Raw genomic sequence first — 18,801 nt, forward strand, 5'->3', positions numbered from 1 at the left:
ACTTCTGTACAGTCAGACTTGTTTTTGCAGAAAGTTGAGTCGCCCCCTGCTGGCCATTAAAAAGAATGCAGGTGTAAGATACTTCTGCATTGGCTGAACGTTGGACGCCCTGATTCTCTGTCCACTTCTTCCATGCAGTCTTTGGTCTGAACAGTTTTACAGAAGCAGAGTGGTCCCACAGTCAGACTGCATCACCTCGGCATGTGCTGAAACACGATCCTGTGTGAAGCAGCTGAAATGATGAACGATGCTCCGTTTAAGTCACAGGTAAATTCTTGCACATTGATTTGTTTGTGATTCAAATAAAACGCAGAATGAAACGAGTTGTGCACATGGAGGGTTTTCTGAGCACACACATGCACACACCTTGTTTAATCCCTTTCATGGCGGGTGGCTGTGCAGGCGGATGCTGTTTAAACAGAGCGGGCCCTTGATGTGGGGGCCTCTAGGGGCCAGGGTTTGTGTGTGTGTGTGTGTGTGTGTGTGTGTGTGTGTGTGTCTTTCACCCTGGATGTGTATGTGTGCCTCTCCGAGTTTTCTGGCCATGGGAACAATGGTCCTTTAGAATGTGAGGTTACTGGTGCACTGACCCCTGGCAAATAAGAGCCATGTTCTGGCATTCCAGGCCTGATTGGCACTTTGAGCCTGCAGAGAGCTCAAAGGAGACACAGGAAATGTGACCAGTGTAATTGGTTATATATTAGCGGAGCATTCTAGCCCGTTTAAATGACGGAACATTCTTCAGTGACACTTAGGTGGATGGGGCCGGGATTCCACCAGCTCCAGGGAGAGAGGACAAACAAGGGGGCAGAGAGGGGGGAGAAGACGGAGGGGAAAGAAGGTAAAAAGGGCGAGAAAGATGGAAAGACTTGTTCCAAACGTATTCAGAGGAACACAGGAGAGTGACCATGGAGAAACTGTTGGGGTGGGGGTCATGCAGCTTGTGAATGTACTGGTGATACGTCGATTACAAACGAGGCAGGTCTTAAAGTCGGCTCCTCTAAGTGACCGAGGAGAACCGACTCCAGACTACGATTTCTGCACATGAATTAATACGAGGGTGGTCCCATCACCTACTTGTTTATTATGATCTAGAAACATGTCACTCTGGTATATTAAGAGCTAAGCATGAGGAAAATATGACAACAAACAAATTCACTTTTATATTTTCAAACAGAGCAGAGCAGTCGGATCCCTGAAAAGACGCAGAATTCCCATCGCTTGTTCTTTACCCTGTGCTGGCTGAAGGGGGCTGTCAGGTCATGATATGTTCAGCACTCTCCCTCTGAAGCGTGGCAAGAGGGGAGGGGCTCTGTGTGTGGATAGGGGAGGGAGAGGAGGCCAAATCAGTAGCTTGACCTTTGACTTGGGGCGCTTTGGTCGCAGTTCATGAAGGCTTCATTCAAGTCCTGAGTGCTTTTGTGCTTTGAGTCTGAGCATCCCATTCTGCAGGAAACCCCATTTGTGCATACCAGGTATCTGTCAAAATAAAGGCTCCCGTATCGGCCTGTGGAAGGAGCTTGAAAGCACTGTGCATGGATCTGCAGACGAGTGTCAGAAGAGGCGGTTATTATCCCCTGAGGCTCAGCCAGGGGAAGCTTCAGAGGCAGCAGAGCCACAGCACCACGCTGCATTCCTCTCTTATCATTGACTGTATAAATAATGGATGCAGCCAAAGTGACATCATGCATCGGTTTGGCGACTGCCTTTTTGAGTTCTGCATTTTGGCCGACGCCATGTTTTAGTGGAGCCAGAAGTGTGACCATATTAGGACGAGAGGGTGGAGCTGGACAGGAGCGAGAGGTTAGCAGAAACAGAACGACGATCTTTACAGAAGGCGAATTCATAAACTTGCCAATCAGCAAGTTCAGAAGCTAAAAGCGCTTAGCTGAGGTGACACCTAGCTGTCACTCAAAGAGGCCACGCCCCTAATGCTGCATCACTTTAAGCCTTAATATAATGTAAACAGGTGAGCTGTATAAAGATTCTCCCCGTACAGTTGTCATGAAGAGAGAAATGAGCTATAGAGACCCAAACTGTTTTTTGTACCAGGCTGTAAACATGTTTATTTCTGCTGTAAAGTTTAACATGGGGCTCTATGGGGACTGACTCACTGCTGGAGACAGCCTCAAGTGGACACCAGAGGAACTGCAGGGTTTAGCACTTCAACATTGGTTTCATTTTTCCGCCCTGAGTTTGCGGCTTGTTTCAAACACAATGAAGAAGGAAAATGAACTGATGGGTGCTTAGGAGATGTTATCAAGCCCCTCACATTTAAACAAAATGCTTATATTAGTATTTAAGATAACATTAGTCTGGCTTAGACGCCCTCAGCTCACAGAGACACACACACACACACACACACACACACACACACTCACACACACACACCTTGTTATGTGGCTTTAGGGTAAATGCTAAACACACAGAACTTGTTGTAAACTAACTGCAGGCTGTCACTTTGTGTCTGTCAGGACATTAGATCCTATGGGAACCATGAGCATCCTGTCAAAATAAAACACCCACTTGCATCAACTCAGAGGCAAGCTCTGCGTGTGCTGGAGTTCACATACGACAGCCATCAAACAGTTGGTGAAATTGGAGAACATCTTGATGATTCACTTTTCCAGTTATTCTAAAGAAGTTATCAATATGTTAATAATAAAGTTATGAACTACAGTCACTCATTGAGATGTTGTGGAGCGCCTGGATTCATGCTGAGTCTCTGTTAATAATATTACACAGAGTACGACCAAGGCCTGCCCTGTTTGTAGAGAGAACCTGAGATAACGTCCGTTATGATTTGGTGCCTAATAAAATAAAAATTCATTGATTGCTTGAATTTAATTCTCTATCCGAACACTCCAGGTAGCATATATCCAGGTTTCTCTAAACCTTAACATCAGGACATGATGGACATGATGGACATGTGTAACACATAACCAGGATACTAGTGCACGTTAACACATACGAGCCCTGCACGTCCAAAACTGACGATAGGAGGACACCTAGATCATCGTATTTACAAGCGTTGGGTCACTAAGCTGCCGTATCTGAAGAGCGATCCTCCAGTGCTGCAGCAAGACTTCATCACTAGTCTGCTGGTAATGATAACTCGTGGTGTTAAAATCTGTATTTCAGGGATTTAACCCATAACAGGAAAGAACCGAATTGCAATGCGATCATCACCAGCAGCGTCTCCATCAACATCTTCACTCTTTAAATCTGCAGCAGCATCTCACACTCAAACCCTCATCTCCATTCTGCATGAACCTCTATTTTCACGGCCTGCACAAACAAGTTTATTTGAACTGTTCCACCACATATTTCTGATAAACACTGTCTTCATTCACATTATGACTCTCACCCCAAAAATGTTCTATATCTGCCCACATGCACACACTCTCCGCGTGCTCGTATGTGTGAATGTACGGAGGGCGAGTTGATTCATATCCTGGGTTGTTAGCCATGAGAACCAGAGAGCATTCCTCTGCATTCCATGCTGAGGTGCACACCAGGGCTGAGAGGAAGAGACAGGCATGTCTGTGGATGTCAGTGACTCACTGTCAGACCACTCAGATCATCTGTCTTTATTCAAAGAGGCCGACACAGTTGGCACTGCAAGAAGCTTCAACGGGTTCGAGAATTTTCATAATTTTTCCTCTTCCTGTAGACCCTCGGGGGGGCTGTATTTCACACGAGAAGAAAGCATGTGATGGTTGAGCGTATTGATCCGGCTGAAGGAGCCCTCCAGCTTCAGCGAAAGCTTGTTGGTAAGTGAGTTAAAGCTTTCGGCCAGTGTGATCAATCAGGGTGATCTGATGGGCAAAGACAAGATGTCTCCTGTGCGACCGACCCGTGGATTACACACACACACACGCACGCACACGCACGCACACACGGACACGGCACTCACAAAAAGCAGTGAATAAAACACTCGCAAACACAGACGCAGGGATTACACAGGCATTTAACAAGCTCTTTGTGCAGGTCAAAGTTGACTGCAGGCCCCTCAGGAAAAAGGAGGGGTGGGGTGGGAGGGGGGCGGCTGGAGAGGCAACAAAGGGGAGAGTTGAGGAATGGAGGGGTACGGGGGGAACAGAGACACTGACTGAAACAAATAAATCTTAAACAGACATCACAGATGAATTCCTTCCTTCTCCAACAGCCCTGTTTGGTTACTTCACTGGCACTCGCCCCGTCCTTTAATCTTTAAGGAACCAACAGGACGGCTGAGCATCCATCTCATTTCATTTTCAGACTCGGACTGATTTCTGATTTCTTTAAGAGGAGCAGAAACACATTCAGTGGTGTCATCCATCACAGTTGATCCTGTTAAAGCAGCTTGAAAGAGACACAGATGAGACAGAGACAAGATCCATTTAATGCCTCTGAACTGTGTAATAGATGTCAAAGAGCAGCGGCTCTCAGTCCAGAGGGGGGGACCACCCAGGAGCCCGAGCCCTGACCCCACCAGGTCTGCTCATTATTTGAGGAAAGGTTTGTCTGAAAGAGAGATCGATTTTACTTTGTTTTGCTTTCTTGTTAAATATTGAAAAAAACATTTTTCTTCTTTTCATCAAATAAATCAACTGAAAGGAAATCATTCTGCATGTTGGTATAATTCCATCTCCGTCACAGAAGCTCTGTGTGCTATTTTTTAAGTCACATCATTTTTCTTCCTGCTGATTTATTAGAACCTGACAAAGACTCGCCGCTTTTAGACGACTGAAGCGCTCTCACAAGGACGTGGAAATTATAAACCATACCCGGCTTAATTGCTGAACTGAATAACAGATCTCTGATGCAGAGAGTTTATTCATTTATCTCTTGTACTGAAGAAAATCTCCTGGATCTTTAGGTGACTGTACTCTGAAAACCTGGCTGCTTTTAAAGCAGACATGCAGCAACAAGAGAAAGGCAATTTGTGGAGAATGATGTGTTTTAAATACTTTTCTGTCAGAGTCACAACCCCGAAGCAAAATCAGTCACAAAGCCCAAACAATTATGCAAACGAGCGTTTAATACAGTAAAAAGCAGCTGAGGGAGAGTGTGGGAATTATCTTCAAAGAGACACTTTGTATGATAATGACCCAGATCAGGGTTTAAGGGAGGTCTTCCTGCCTTGCAGCTACTTAACGGGTCACTCCAGGTCAAGGAGGAATTACTGGACTAACAGCTCCCTCTTGTGTCTGCAGGTTATTGAAGGCAGAGTCATTTTACAGCAGGCTCATTCTGGGTATCACCAAGAGGCGGCAGGCTGCTCACAGGACACAGCACACGGATACGAGGGGGGACAAACGGACACTTTAGAGCAGAATGAGGGCAAAGTCCTGCGGGAGCTTATATGTGTTTGCTAATTGCAGCCCATAGATGGAGGTGTTGCACACTTACAGCTGCACACACCTCTGATTCACAGCTTCTCTCTGTTGCTTTTGTCTTACATGAATTTAAAGTCATCAAACTTAAACATAAACATGTCTATAATTAGAACAATAATACTATGATATGAATAAAACTTTGTTTATATAGCGCCTGTCAAAGTAAAGGGAGGAAATAGCAGCATAAACCAAGTTCATTTAAAAAAGGACTGAGCAATTAAACCAAGCAATGAAATAACAAAAAAAAAACAGGCAGGAAACAGAAACAACAGGCTCATGCTAAGGAAATAAAATATGTTAAAGAAGTGAAATCAAAGGAATTAATTATAGTAGTGTAATAGTGTTAATAAAACTGCACTGAACTGGAGCTGACATAATGTTTGCTAAATTGGGGATTGGGGTTCATGGAGCTATGGGGGCTGGATTGTTTAAAGCACTAAACTTAATTCAGTTATATCGGGTAAATTATCGAAATGAACGTTACTCAAATTGCAGCGCAAACTCAATGAATTCCGTAAATCAGTATTTGACTGAACAAAAGCATAAAATAAAAAACTACAATCAGAATTAAACCCAAAGTCACCACAGGAAGCATCTGTGGATTTACAAAACATCTGTGAGCAAAACCGGCTGTACAACTCGCTTGTTTAACACACTAACGCAGATTCGTCTTTCGTTGCCATGGAAACATTAATAAACAATTCCAGCTAGCTAGCAGCTGATGCTAAAGCACAGCACAGCACAGCACAGCACACTACAGCACAGAAGTAGCTTTTAGCACATGAAGCTAACTTACATTGTTATCGCAGCTCATTCAGACAGTCCTCTCCTTCATTCTCCTCTTTACTCTCCCTCTGTGGCAGCACGATGTCTGCGCCATGTTAGCATTTAGCATCCTCATGAATGGAATTAGCAGTCCGTGATCGTCGCGATCGGCATCATCCGCTCTCCCTCGTTTCTAATCGATACCAAAAGCAGCGCGGTCCTTCATCAGCTGATTAGCACAAACTTGTTGTATTTCACCTACTTTTTTGTTTCTCATCAAACTTTATTGAACAGTTTATTTACCGAACTGATTCGACAGTAGTAACTCGAGTACAGTAGGTCTATGTTTATGTTGTCCAACTCGTTCAATCAGACTTTTTTTTTTTTTTTTTTTTAACTTTATTTAAACTTGACATAACAATACAGCAACATAACATTAACATGTGGAATTGTATTTAATTAAAATAATATATAATTGTATCATCTTTTCCCACAACAACAGGCAAGCATGAATAAGCTACACAGAAGTAAACAAGAAAATAGACGGAATATAATAAATATATTATTTTTTTAATCAGACTGGAAATGATACGAACCCACCGATTTAATAGAACAACAATTATTGTTAACAACTGCCATCAACCTTTGTCACTGCGAAGTCAAGATGTACATTTAAAGTATTATTTTTCATATTTTGTTTTCTATATATAAAAATCAGCCAGGCCGATGTCTCTATTTGTATATATAATGTATTTATGTAATAAATATGCTCTTAGCAAATTTACTGAGGGTCATCACATAATTGCCAATCTACTTTGTTCAAAACTATTTTATTTTATTTTATATTTTGAGTCATATTTCTGGCACTGTAACGTGCAGTTTAACTGCAGTGTTTGGCTGCATGTATGAACTGTTTGGGGAAATGTATTAACTGTGATGAGAACTTTTGAAAGCTTTTAGAAAGGACTTAAATCTGCAAACATTTATGTTCCCATTTATTTGTTAAATAAAATGTACAGTTTCTACGATCACATTTAACTCAGTTTGAAACTTACTGCATAAACACAATATTATGAACAGTACATTTAAGTAAGTGTTTGTGCAGTGTTGTGTATATAATGTGTCCAAGTGTAGCTGAACACTGTGGCCTTGCTGTGAGTGAATGTGGAGGTTTTACCTGCAGGGATCAACACTATATGATTAATTATGCATGCATGTGTAGGAATGTATACATACAGTGTAAATGCTTTTGCTTGTGTGTTTACTTTAGTTAGCATGTGTGTATTTCTGTGTGCATCTTTACTACACAAGCAGGATTTTCTCTGCGGCTCTTCACAGCTTTATTTTGAACACACTCTGACCTCTGCGCCTCAGTGGTGCATTCCTGTGGCGGTCGTGTCTGTGAAAAGAAAACAGTCTTCAAAAACCCTGGTGCTCCCTGTCTTTGCCGGCGCTGAAACTCTGACATTTCAGCAGAAGTTCAGGTGTGTGTGTGTGTGTGTGTGTGTGTGTGTGTGGGTGGGTGTTCTGCTTGCTTAACTGTTTCAACAAAACAAACAGCCGTGCAGATATTCTGGTAGGGAAATGTGGACAGGCTTCCTTTGTGCACGGAATCATTGTGCAATATGAAAATGCAGTAAGTTTTTAAAAGTTTTGTTTACTTTAGTCATTTGATTTCTTAACAAGAGCGTGCTGAGAAGAGTGTCCAGTTCTACAGCTTTAATATCAATTGTTGTAGCTGCTGAAATGCACATTGAAGGTGACCACGTTAGAGAACCATCTTGATCATGATAGTCAGGTCAGCAGGAGACATGAGACAAACAGCACTCGCTCCCTCGCTGATACAAACATTTAGTTTAACAGCAACTTTTTATCTCCCAAAACCCTGAACCTTTCTTCATGATCCTGCTGATATTTAGTTTTCACTTTAATTACTGAGGGCTGAAGATGGTTTGAAGAGAGAGTAGGGATGACACACGGCAATGGGCCGAGGGTGGGAGTTGAACCCTGGGTCACCGCGTTGAGGACTGTAGCCTCTGTAGAAGGAACGTTCCATTTAACCGCTGAGCTAAACTGACGCCTCGAAGGTGGTTTAAGTTATGATTAAACATACCACAGGTCACCTGTTGTCATTTTTTGCTTATGTCTCTCTATTCTATGTTCTTACCTGGCTGCAAGACAAATTCCCCCAGGGTCACAAAGTTTACGCATGATGAAGTTTATTTGCTGGGAAGCCGTTAGAGTTGGAAATATGGAAAGAGAGATGGGACGACGAGCAGCAAAGGGCTGAGAGCCAGAGTCGAACCCAGGGCTGCTATGTCAGTGACCCGGCCTCTGTTTATGGGACGCATGATTTAACCACCGAGCTAAAGCAGCGCCCACTGACGAAACCCTGAAACCTTTGAGCAGAGCTGGGCCGAAGCACGCGTGTATCCTAACAGAACTGTCACTGTACTGAACACAAAGACATGTATTTGATATTGTTCCTCTCATCTAGCGTTCAGTACGTATGTTCATAAAATATAAGTCGGTCCTCGACGTGTCCCATTATCTGCATGGTCTCTTTTGATTCCCAAAAGTGATGTGGGAGGATGCAAGTTTCCATGAACAGAAATATCATCAACATTTTCTTTGTTCATCTGTTTGGAGAAACTTAATAGATTGATTCTTTTTCCAGTAGACGCTGCTGGAACGAGAAAGCACGGTTTGTCCTAACTAAGGTGAATAAACGAAGGTGTTACTGACATCACGAAAGGCAGAATGTTCCAGTGCTCAGAATGGACAAACATATCCAGTTATGAGCTGCCTTCATGGACCTTTTTCACGTTCCCAATAAATAAATAAATATCATCAGCGAGCTCAGAAACTTTCACTGAGACAAAGTCATGGATGTGTTTTGTTTTCCCCTTTAAAAAGTAATTGTGTGTCTATCTTGTAAAGCACACACTCATTGCAGCGTTGATATTTGGAGTAGAATGGAAACTATTTGAACAGTCATAGGTGGAACATCCGATCTGCATGACGCACTGCAGCCTGTAAGGAACAAGCAGCCGCTGTCATGAGTGTGCAGTAGCACTTCAAACTTTAGGATGCTGTAATAGTGAACCTCACTCCCCCTCGTCTGTGTGAGGGTCCTGTCTGTAAGGTGACGTCAGTGGAAACATTGGGAGGGAAGTGCTGGTAGAATGATTCAGGTCTGTCTCAGCTGGGGGTTTAAAAGTTCCCCTCATGGGACTTCCTTTTCTCGGTCGGTTCAGAGACGTGCAAAGAAAGTTTGCATTAAAGAAAACAGATGTACTGGTCAGCTCTGGGCCTGTAGCAGCAGAAAGTCAGAATGAACTGCTGAAAAATACAAATATTGAATTCAAAGCTCCCCAGTCAAAGGTGAGTAGGAATTTATAGACACATGCAGAATTTTAGGCACTGCTGGGATGTGAACCCAAGATCTCCTGCTTACTAGAAAGGTGCTTTTACAAACCAAACTACCGACTTATCTCTTGTTTCAGGTAATTGTGATAGAAGTCTTTTGGCATCTTAGACACCTTCTTGTAAAAGCAAATCTCTTTATTGTTGCAATGTTACAGTTTCATGTATCAGACACTTTTGTCCAAACGAGTGTATAGGGCTTTTTTTTTTTAAATAATAATCGTCATCAGCAACATCAACGAGATCAGTATAGTCACCATCATCATCATCATGAAAATCCCAGTCAGCATAAACTACATCCTCGACGTCATCGTCATCAACAGAATCAATATCATGAAGGTCAGAGGTGCTCATGAAGAGCTGGGTCTTTAGCTTCTTCTATAATTGGCATTAAAGAGGTCAGAAGCTTCTCACTCTATAGAGTTTTCCTTGTACCAAAAACATCAAACAAATTTAGTGATTCCAGGTTAAAAAATTGTTGGCATTCAACATGTGAAAGTGTGAAAGCACTGCCAAGATATGAACCCAGACGTTCCTGTTAACAAGACAGGCGCTCTAACTATCTGCACCACAGCACCTCTTACTTTAGTTGCTGTTTTAGGTAGTAGCTTTAAATATCTTGGCTTCAGTCATTGAGGTTGTCAGCAACATTCAGTGCAATCCCCTTTCTTTTGATAAAGTTTGCATATATCTGTCCAAAGTTTTCTTCCCCGATCAGGGAGGTGAAATCTGCCAATGTCTCCCTTTGCTTGATCTTCTTTGTCTCTCTGGTTCCTCATGTTCTTCAGCGCTGAAGATAGTCCAGTGGGGAAAGACACACTCAGCAACATGGAGACGAAGGATCGAGGCCCGGCTGAGGCAGGTACGTGACTTCAGTGTGTGTCCATCTGTGTTCATCAAACTAAACCAAAAACTCTAAAATCGTCCAAAATTGCGTTGCGTTCATTTCTCGTTGCAAATTTCCGTCGTCGTCCAATTTCAACACAACTGAACTTCAAAGGAACCAAGAACAGGTAAGTCCAGGTGGGTCGAGCTGGTTGGCTTGATGAAAGCCAGCTGGGGAGACAGATTTTTATCTTTCTCTAAATTAACATCGTTTGATTAGTTATTATTAATCCAAATCTAATACAAAGAAGAGGAACTCATTTGAAAGCACACTCACATACTTATGTCGACTTGATAACTATCATCACAGTTTCTCACAGTTACATTCCTTCATTTACAGATCAGCCAATCACACCTCGACTGTGTCACCATACGATTGCAATATAAACCTTTCTGATTTTATTCCATACGTCCTTTAAGAAGTGTGTTCCAAAATAACTACTGGAAAATGTAATGAACTGTACCTCTACCAGGATTCAAAAGTGTTCGATATCCTGGACACATGAATGTTCAAAAGCACTGCTGAGACCTGAACCCATGACCTCCTGTTTACAGGACAAACACTGTAACTAAACAACTAAACCCCTTGGCTACCATCATGTTCAGGAATTTTCTGGAAATCTATTGTCTCAAAGTTTTACGAGTCATTAAGGTGGTTAATGGAATTCTTACTCAGTTTGGTATTGCTTGAAGCTGCATGGAGTACTCATGAGGTTATCCTCCAAAACGTTTATTAAAATACAATAAAGTCTTGTTAAGCCTGCAGGGATTTGAACCCAGGCTCTGCTGTTTATGTGCCAGCAGTTTTACCAACTCTGCCACAGCACCCTGAGGTTGATTTAACTTCAGGTAATGCCTTGAAATCTCTGGACATCAAGAACTTTTATGGAATTGGAAAGTAGCATTTTGGTAAGTTTTGCTTAAACCTCTATTGACCTCACATGAAATTTGACTGATTTTAAAGTTATAGCAACCACTGCTGGGATTTAAACCCAGGACCTCCTGCTTACGAGACAGGTGCTTTCAGCAGTAAAGCCACAGTGCCCACATGCCACAAGCTCCTTCAGGTAGTTACCTAACATCTCTTGGCATTAAGTCTTACAAAAGTTATGGAGCCTCTTCACTTTTTTCTCTCTGATAGTTTTCAGATGAAAAGAAGGCGGTACCCAGAAGACCTCTGATTAACTCTATGATTGTATGTGGTAACTAGAAACAGAAGGAACTCCTGAAAAAGAAGGAGACAGTGGACACACCACTGGGATTTGACCCCTTGTTAACAAGACAGGTGCATCAACAACTAAGCCACAGTGGCTCCCTGTTCCCTTGGGGCAGGGTTTGAGGTAATGCCTTGAAATCTCTGGGATTGCCTGCAGAGGCTGGAAAGAGAAGAAACTACTGAAGAAACGTGGATCAGAAGGAACTGCTGGGATTTGAACCCAGGACCTCCTGTTTACGAGAGAGATGCTTTGACCAACTAAGCCACAGTGCCCACATGGCACAAAGTCTTACAGGTACTCACCTAACATCTCTTGGCATTAAGTCTTACAAAGTCATGGAGCTGGTAAAAGCTCATTTTTTTCTCTCTGATAGTTTTCAGATGAAAAGAAGGCGGTACCCAGAAGTCCTTACAACTGGGCTATTAAAGATGTGAGGACAGAGGGATGTCATACCTTTTTCAGAGACATCAAAACCAGTGGATGCAAGGTCGCTTACAGGACAAACAGACCTGTGATTAACTCTATGATTGTACGTGGTAACTGGAAACTGGAAAAATGGTCAGCAGAGAAGGCAGCAGTGGGATTTGAACCCAGGAGCTCCAGTTAACAAGACAGGTGCATCAACAACTACGCCACAGCAGCCCTTAGTGGGAGAGTGTTTCAGGTAATGCCTTGAAACCTCTTGATTGCTTGCAGAAGCTGGAAACAGAAGAAATGTGGATCAGAAGGCACTGCTGGGATTTGAACCCAGGACCTCCTGTTTATAAGACAGACACTTTGACCCACTAAGCCACAGTCCCCTGCGGCTGAACATGGTTTCAGGGTCATGTCTTGAAATCTCTTAGCAACAAGTCTTACCCAAAAGTATTCAGACGGTTAGCAGCATGCTTACTGAGTTCAGTTTTTCTTAAATTTGTTTTGACTGCATATGAAGTTTTAATTCTCTAAAAGGAGGCAATACTGGGATTTGAACCCAGGTTCTCATGTTTACAGGACAGGTGCTTTGACCCACTAAGCCACAGTGCCCACATGGTTCAAGCTCTTTCAGGTAGTCAAATGAAATCTTTTGACATTAAGTGTTACAGATTCATTGAGTTGGCCTGCAGCATTCAGCCACACAACCTTTGGCTTTTTGATAAAGTTTTTAGAATCACAGTGGACAGAAACAAGCAGTCTCACCACAGGACCATTTAGGACAGCAGGACGGGGACATCTTGATTCTTTTGTAAACAATGACAATACACAAGCTGCTCAAGAGCTCAACAACGAGATGAACTAAAAAGCCAGAAAGTCCGACCTTCTAAATTTTCTTACAAGATGGATGGCAGGAAATTGAATGTTGATTGATTGAATGAATGTTGATCCTCCATCAGTTTGATCTTCTTTGTCTCTCTGGTTCCTCATGTTCTTCAGCGCTGAAGATAGTCTGTTGGGGAAAGACACAGCTCAGCAACATGGAGACGAAGGATCAAAGCCCGGCTGAGGCAGGTACGTGACCTCAGTGTGTGTCCATCTGTGTTCATCAAACTAAACCAAAAGCTCTAAAATCTAAAAATTGCGTTGCGTTCATTCCTCGTTGCGAATTTCCATCGTCGTCCGCTGTTTTTCTTTTGTTGCAAGAAAAAAACTCATTCAAGCAACATTCTGATCAGTTATTGACTCGGTGACATTCTTTATTCATAATGTCTTTGCTCCCTCATCCTGGTTCCAGCTGCAGGCTCACATCAAACTGGAGAAATTCATTAACTTGGAAGTCTTTAAAAGCCGAATTAAGGAGCGTTTGATCAGTAAATGTACTTGTCCTAGTGCTGAATGCTATGGAGCTATTGGTTGATGAATTTCTCGCCTGTCTTAGTCAGTTGCCTGCTCAGCACTTGAACCGTTATGTTGCTGTTTTCAGTCAGCTGATTGCTCTGTATTTGAAACTTTTATGTTGCTGTCTTAAATCTGTTGCCTGTTTGTGTGAAACCTTTTATGCTGCCGTCTTGGCCGGGACTCCCTCGTAAAAGAGAGCTTGCATCTCAGTGGGATAATTTCCTGGTAAAATAAAGGTAAAATAAAATAAAAAAATCAGCCATCAGACATTCATCATGACATCAAAGAATGTGTTGGGTTACTGTTTGGTAAGTGGAGCTTCTCTGGAGTAGTCCCTGGGTAAAGATTTACTCACTGTTCCTAACATGTGATGTTGTGCACAGGTTTTCAGGTCAGTAGTTCTCCTTATGATACAAACAGAGCGTTTGAATTCCTCGGCCTCTTCCAAACAAGGAGGGAGTTTTGGAAAAGTACTGAGAGCTTTTGGACACCGGCCTGTTTCAACTCACAATGGGGAGAAAGAACCGTGTGCTAAGTTTAGCTGTGAGTTTGTTTTAAGCACATACAGTACATGTGTGGATGTGGTGTGTACATGGTCAGGGTTTGTTGTTGTAGGTTTTGCACATATAGTCCAGGTTCTGTTGATCCGGGATGGATATATTCAGCTCACGGTCTCTAAAAACACAGAGTGTTGCTCAAATAGAAAAGCAAACGCTACAAGCTGCTGCTTACTTGGATGTACAGAGTGAAAGATTGTGCAGAGCGTTAGCTTCTGCTGCCATGGTAGCTGCTCTGTGTAGCAGTGAATGTAGAGAGTATGCAGCCATTTTCCTGACGTTACTCTCAGGAAGGGGATCTTAAACTCTGTTATATTTGGTAATGAAAAGTAAAAAGGGGGTCACAGTAATTAGGATATTAAGTATCTAAGTATCTGTACTAAATTTCAAGCCTATATATTATATATCTTCTCTACCAAAGTGGTGGACTGACATCGTCATCCTGAGATCTACTTTGCTAGCATGCTTAAAAAGTTCCTCTCTTTAACAGTCCAAATGTTATCAACTACTGTAGTAATATTTCTGTTCTGAAACAAAAGAAAGTAGATCAGCAAAACATTATCAGTTCCTAATTGCTTACAGACATTGAGACTATCTCTCTTGTTTCTGTTTCAGCGAGCGATCGTGGCCATCTGTGTCGTTGATGGAGCAGAAAGCAGCAGACTCAGCCAGAGTCCTCCTCCGCCTCTACTCAATCTGTCAGTCCCGTTACTGCGCGGCCCTCATGGCTCTCGTTTGCCAAACCAGCTGTGGAGCTGGCGTGCTACCTCACCAAGATCTGAGTCAGACACAGATGTCCCTGGAAAGAGAGCCGGAGATGAGTGGAAAACTGCAACACAAAACAATTTCTGGAGCTGATTTAAAGAGCTGGTTTTTGACCCACATTTTTTAGAGGTCAAACATATTTTCTAAATGATTCCTCCCACGACCAAAACTTTTGTTTTGTAGGACGCCATTTTGGTTCCCCGATCTGAATGTATCCTGAATTTTGTGTTTCCAGTCCACTTTCACATTCTTCTAAATCTTCTAAATCTCTGTTCTGAGATGGGGCAGCCAGTTGTCACTCTCAAAAACGCCAGCTTTTCGGCTTCAAAATATGATGCCGTAGATCCCGCTGATGGGTGCAGCCCTGTCGCTTTTTGTTTTCTATGTTACTTTGAAGTCAGGTGATGTAATAGAAGAGAGCAACAGTCTGCTTTGGTTGGGACTACGGGATCATCCAGGAGATACAGTACTGATTCTGGCGTACATGTAACGTAACATAACGTACATATGATCGTTTTTTACATCATATATGGAGTTTAGTTACATAACATACGTTTGCATTACAAGCGTATGTAACCATGTGTTCAAAAGTCAAACATTTGAAATGTTTGTTGGCAAACTTGATCTAGAAAATCTAAATGCTTGTGGGAGCCAAAAGAAAGTGTCCTTTACAACCACTTAATTGTAATATTCTGTGGGTGTCACAGCGCTACCACAGCGAGGGTGCAGAGGGTCGGAGGTTTACAGTCTAAGAAGGGCGAAGGGTTAATGTGCCTGGTAACTTTTGTGCTTCTGTTTGCTGTACACTGCGATACCCAATATTCACTTAGATGCACGGATGGAACAATAAATAAACTGTCTTTTTTCTGCAGTTGAGTCTGGCTGCCGATCTTTAACAACAACAAACACATCTGGTTGTCTGCAAACTATGGGAGAGCGTGATAGCCAGGTAGGTCAATCCAGGTCAAGGCACCTCCGTAGCTTAGTACAAGACCGAGCCAACTGGACAGCTTTGTTTGGAAAACGTAAAAAAGGTAAATGGACTGTACTTATAGATCGCTCTTCAAGTCCTCCAACCACTCACAGCTGCTGTTACACTACATGTCACATTCACCCATTCACACACTGATGGCAGAGGCCTCAGTGCCAAGCTCCAATCAGATCTATGCACATTCATACCTGATGGCTCTGCCTCCGGGAGCAGGTCGGGGTTCAGTGTCTTGCCCAAGGACACTTCAACATGTGTCTGTAGCAGTCAGGGATTGAACCCCCGACCATCCGAGTGAGAGACTCTACCAGTGAGCCACAGCTGAACCTGTTGGATTGGATCAATCCTTCGTAATGAGGCTTCTTTCACAGACTCTCACGTCTGACCTATTAAAGCTTATTGATTGCTTCTAATCTTGGAGATTAAAGTGAATAAACATTATTCTATTTTGCCACTTCTCTTATCTGACTGTTTTAGTGTAGAACTCTTTCTCATCTCAGCCGACCATCAGCTCCCGTCTGCATTCTTCCAGAGAGTGAAACCCGGGAGAGACGCATGAAAGGCCAGGAAATGACTGTGAATGGGAATAACCCGCTCACTCACTGGTGCCACTCCATGAAATCCTCCCTCAACAATCCTGTCATTCAGCCTGAGCTGCTGCAGAGAGCGAGGAGGAGGACCTGGAGGGCAGCGCTGAGCTGGATCCATTACAAATCACTTAGCATGGTGCTTAAGCTGCTGCCATTGATTGACAGCTTCTTACACAGACCTCTGACTCTGATGGCTCTTATTCTGGAAATAATTCAGACGCAAAAGTTTCAGCAGCGCGCATTTTTATGGAGTCATAGGAGTGCCAAAAAAAAATAGATCTTTAAAAAAAAGAGAAAATAAATGTGGAGACATGAAGAGGAATACATCTAAGAATAAAAAAATAAATTTAAATATTTGGAAATATATAACAAATAATTTAAGAATAATGAATTGCCTAAATAAAAAGACAAATACAATTTTAAATTATTATACATTTTTTACTTTTATTTGTGTATTAATTTTTGTATGTATTCATTTAAACATTTGAAATATATCTACTTTATTTAATGCATATTATATCAAAATCGATACATTTTTCTATATATTTAATTTTTAAAAAATTATTTCTTTACAAATATTTACACATTGATTTTCTTATTCTTTTACAGAGTCCTTGAAGGGCCAAGCTGTCAATCAACTATTTGTGGGCGGGTCTTCCTGCGCAGGCTTTTAATGAGCATATATAAAAATGCTAAATAAACTTAAAGAATTAAGAAAATACCGACTTATTTTATGGATAAAATAAATAAATATGTAAACAAGTAAATTGATAATTAAATCTCAAAGCGTATAATTATTCTTTTGATTTCCACATATTTCTATTTGTATATTTATTCTTTTATTTGTTCCTCTTTATATTTCCACATTAATTTATTTATTTATTTATAATTTATTTGTTATTTCTCATGGCGCTCCTCTGACTCCATACCTTTTGTCTGCTTTTGTAGAATAAATAAAATAATCTGTTTTGATGCAGCAATCTACTGTAATACTACACATCACATTTTCTGTGAACTCAAACTCACTCTTTCATAACTGTCGCACAAAACTTAACTTGCTCTGTAATTTGGATCCAGAATGTTGCCTCAGAGATTCTCACAGTCATCTGTGTAATTGTGTGAGAAAGCTGTGCCGTCAGAGCTCAGCAGATCTGTCACTGTAGCAGAAACGCTGCTGCTGTCTCTGTGAAATGTCAACATTAGTACAACACAGACTGTCTGCCTCTCTGCTCCACAATGGGACCGCCGAATCAAAGACACGACAAAGCCTTTCAAGCTGGGACACTTGGGAAAGCTGAGCTTGGCTCGGGTTTAGAGTATGGGAGTGTTTCTTTGTGGAGAATTTAAAGCTCTGTTCCAAACTCTGGATTCAGCCGCCTGAAAAGCTGTGATGTCTGAACTGTGCTTTCTGTTGAAATGAGAGACCACAGGCCAACATGAAAGATCATCTTCTAGCCTGAAACGTGCACATCTGAAGGTGATTACTCTGTTAAACACACCCCTGCTTCATCTCTTCCTCACATATCTGGCAGGAGGATCTGATCTGCACTTCTTAAAGCTCGTCAGTGATGACCGCAGCAGCTGCATCTTTAGTTCCCTCAAAGATCTGAATGAAAAGATCAGACCGAAAATGTTACTCTGCATGTTTTAGTTTAGGTTTCTCCATGTGCCAAGCTACAGCTCATGAGTAGAACTTATCCCGTCCCCGTGGGACCGCTTTGGATGTATTTATGTCTTTAGACTGAGCAGCATCTTCCAAGGTTACAGAACCAGAACCCCAGAACCTGTTTCTTCTGGTTCTAACCTGCAGCTCAGCAAAGACGTGCTGTTCAGGGGAGACAAGAAGGAATTCTGTCCAAAAAAGTAAAAGTGCAACTTTAAAAGAGGCTCAAGCTCAACTGAGTTTAGCAGGTAACATTTTGCACCCAGTTTTGCATCACATGCCTCACACGAAATGACTGACCTCATGGCTGTAGGTTGCTGGGCCTTAAAGCAACTGAACAAAAGACCTGCAGACATCTAAATGCTCACAGCTCAAGTTAGCTTGATGTGGACACAACCACTCCCATCATCAGAGGTACGAAGTGTTGGAGGTAAAAGTTGGACAGGCTTCTTGAATGCAGAAAGAACAGTATGTTTGATCCACATGTCAGTGATCATCTGATTAAAGCCTAAATATTTTGAAATGAAGTCTAAAGACAGCTGAAACATGCAGTTACACTCTCAGGGCATCACTTACCCGACACACCCACAAACTAGACGCTAACTATTGGCAAAATATTTTCCTTTCTTTTGTTATCTCTTCTATGTGAGTTGGCTGCATTTAAACTCACAGAAAATAACATCATTCTGAAATATTTACCCGTGATTGTTTAATGTTCCTTTCTTCAATACTTGAAATGATTACGAGCA

General features: G+C 42.1%; 3 non-coding genes across 3 annotated transcripts; all 3 read right to left on the bottom strand.

Moving 5' to 3' along the window:
• Window positions 1-11,872: 11,872 nt before the first annotated feature.
• On the bottom strand, window positions 11,873-11,946 carry trnat-cgu (transfer RNA threonine (anticodon CGU)). Its single transcript has one exon. It is a non-coding gene; the product is annotated as a tRNA-Thr (tRNA).
• A 454-nt stretch (window positions 11,947-12,400) lies between these two features.
• trnai-uau (transfer RNA isoleucine (anticodon UAU)) lies at window positions 12,401-12,474 on the bottom strand. The gene has a single exon. It is a non-coding gene; the product is annotated as a tRNA-Ile (tRNA).
• A 152-nt stretch (window positions 12,475-12,626) lies between these two features.
• On the bottom strand, window positions 12,627-12,700 carry trnat-ugu (transfer RNA threonine (anticodon UGU)). Its single transcript has one exon. It is a non-coding gene; the product is annotated as a tRNA-Thr (tRNA).
• Between the last annotated feature and the right edge of the window lie 6,101 nt (window positions 12,701-18,801).

This window comes from Semicossyphus pulcher, unplaced genomic scaffold (assembly GCF_022749685.1).
Source record: "Semicossyphus pulcher isolate SPU_LCO1_2020_fin unplaced genomic scaffold, fSemPul1.0.p SCAF_15, whole genome shotgun sequence".
Taxonomy (NCBI): domain Eukaryota; kingdom Metazoa; phylum Chordata; class Actinopteri; order Labriformes; family Labridae; genus Semicossyphus; species Semicossyphus pulcher.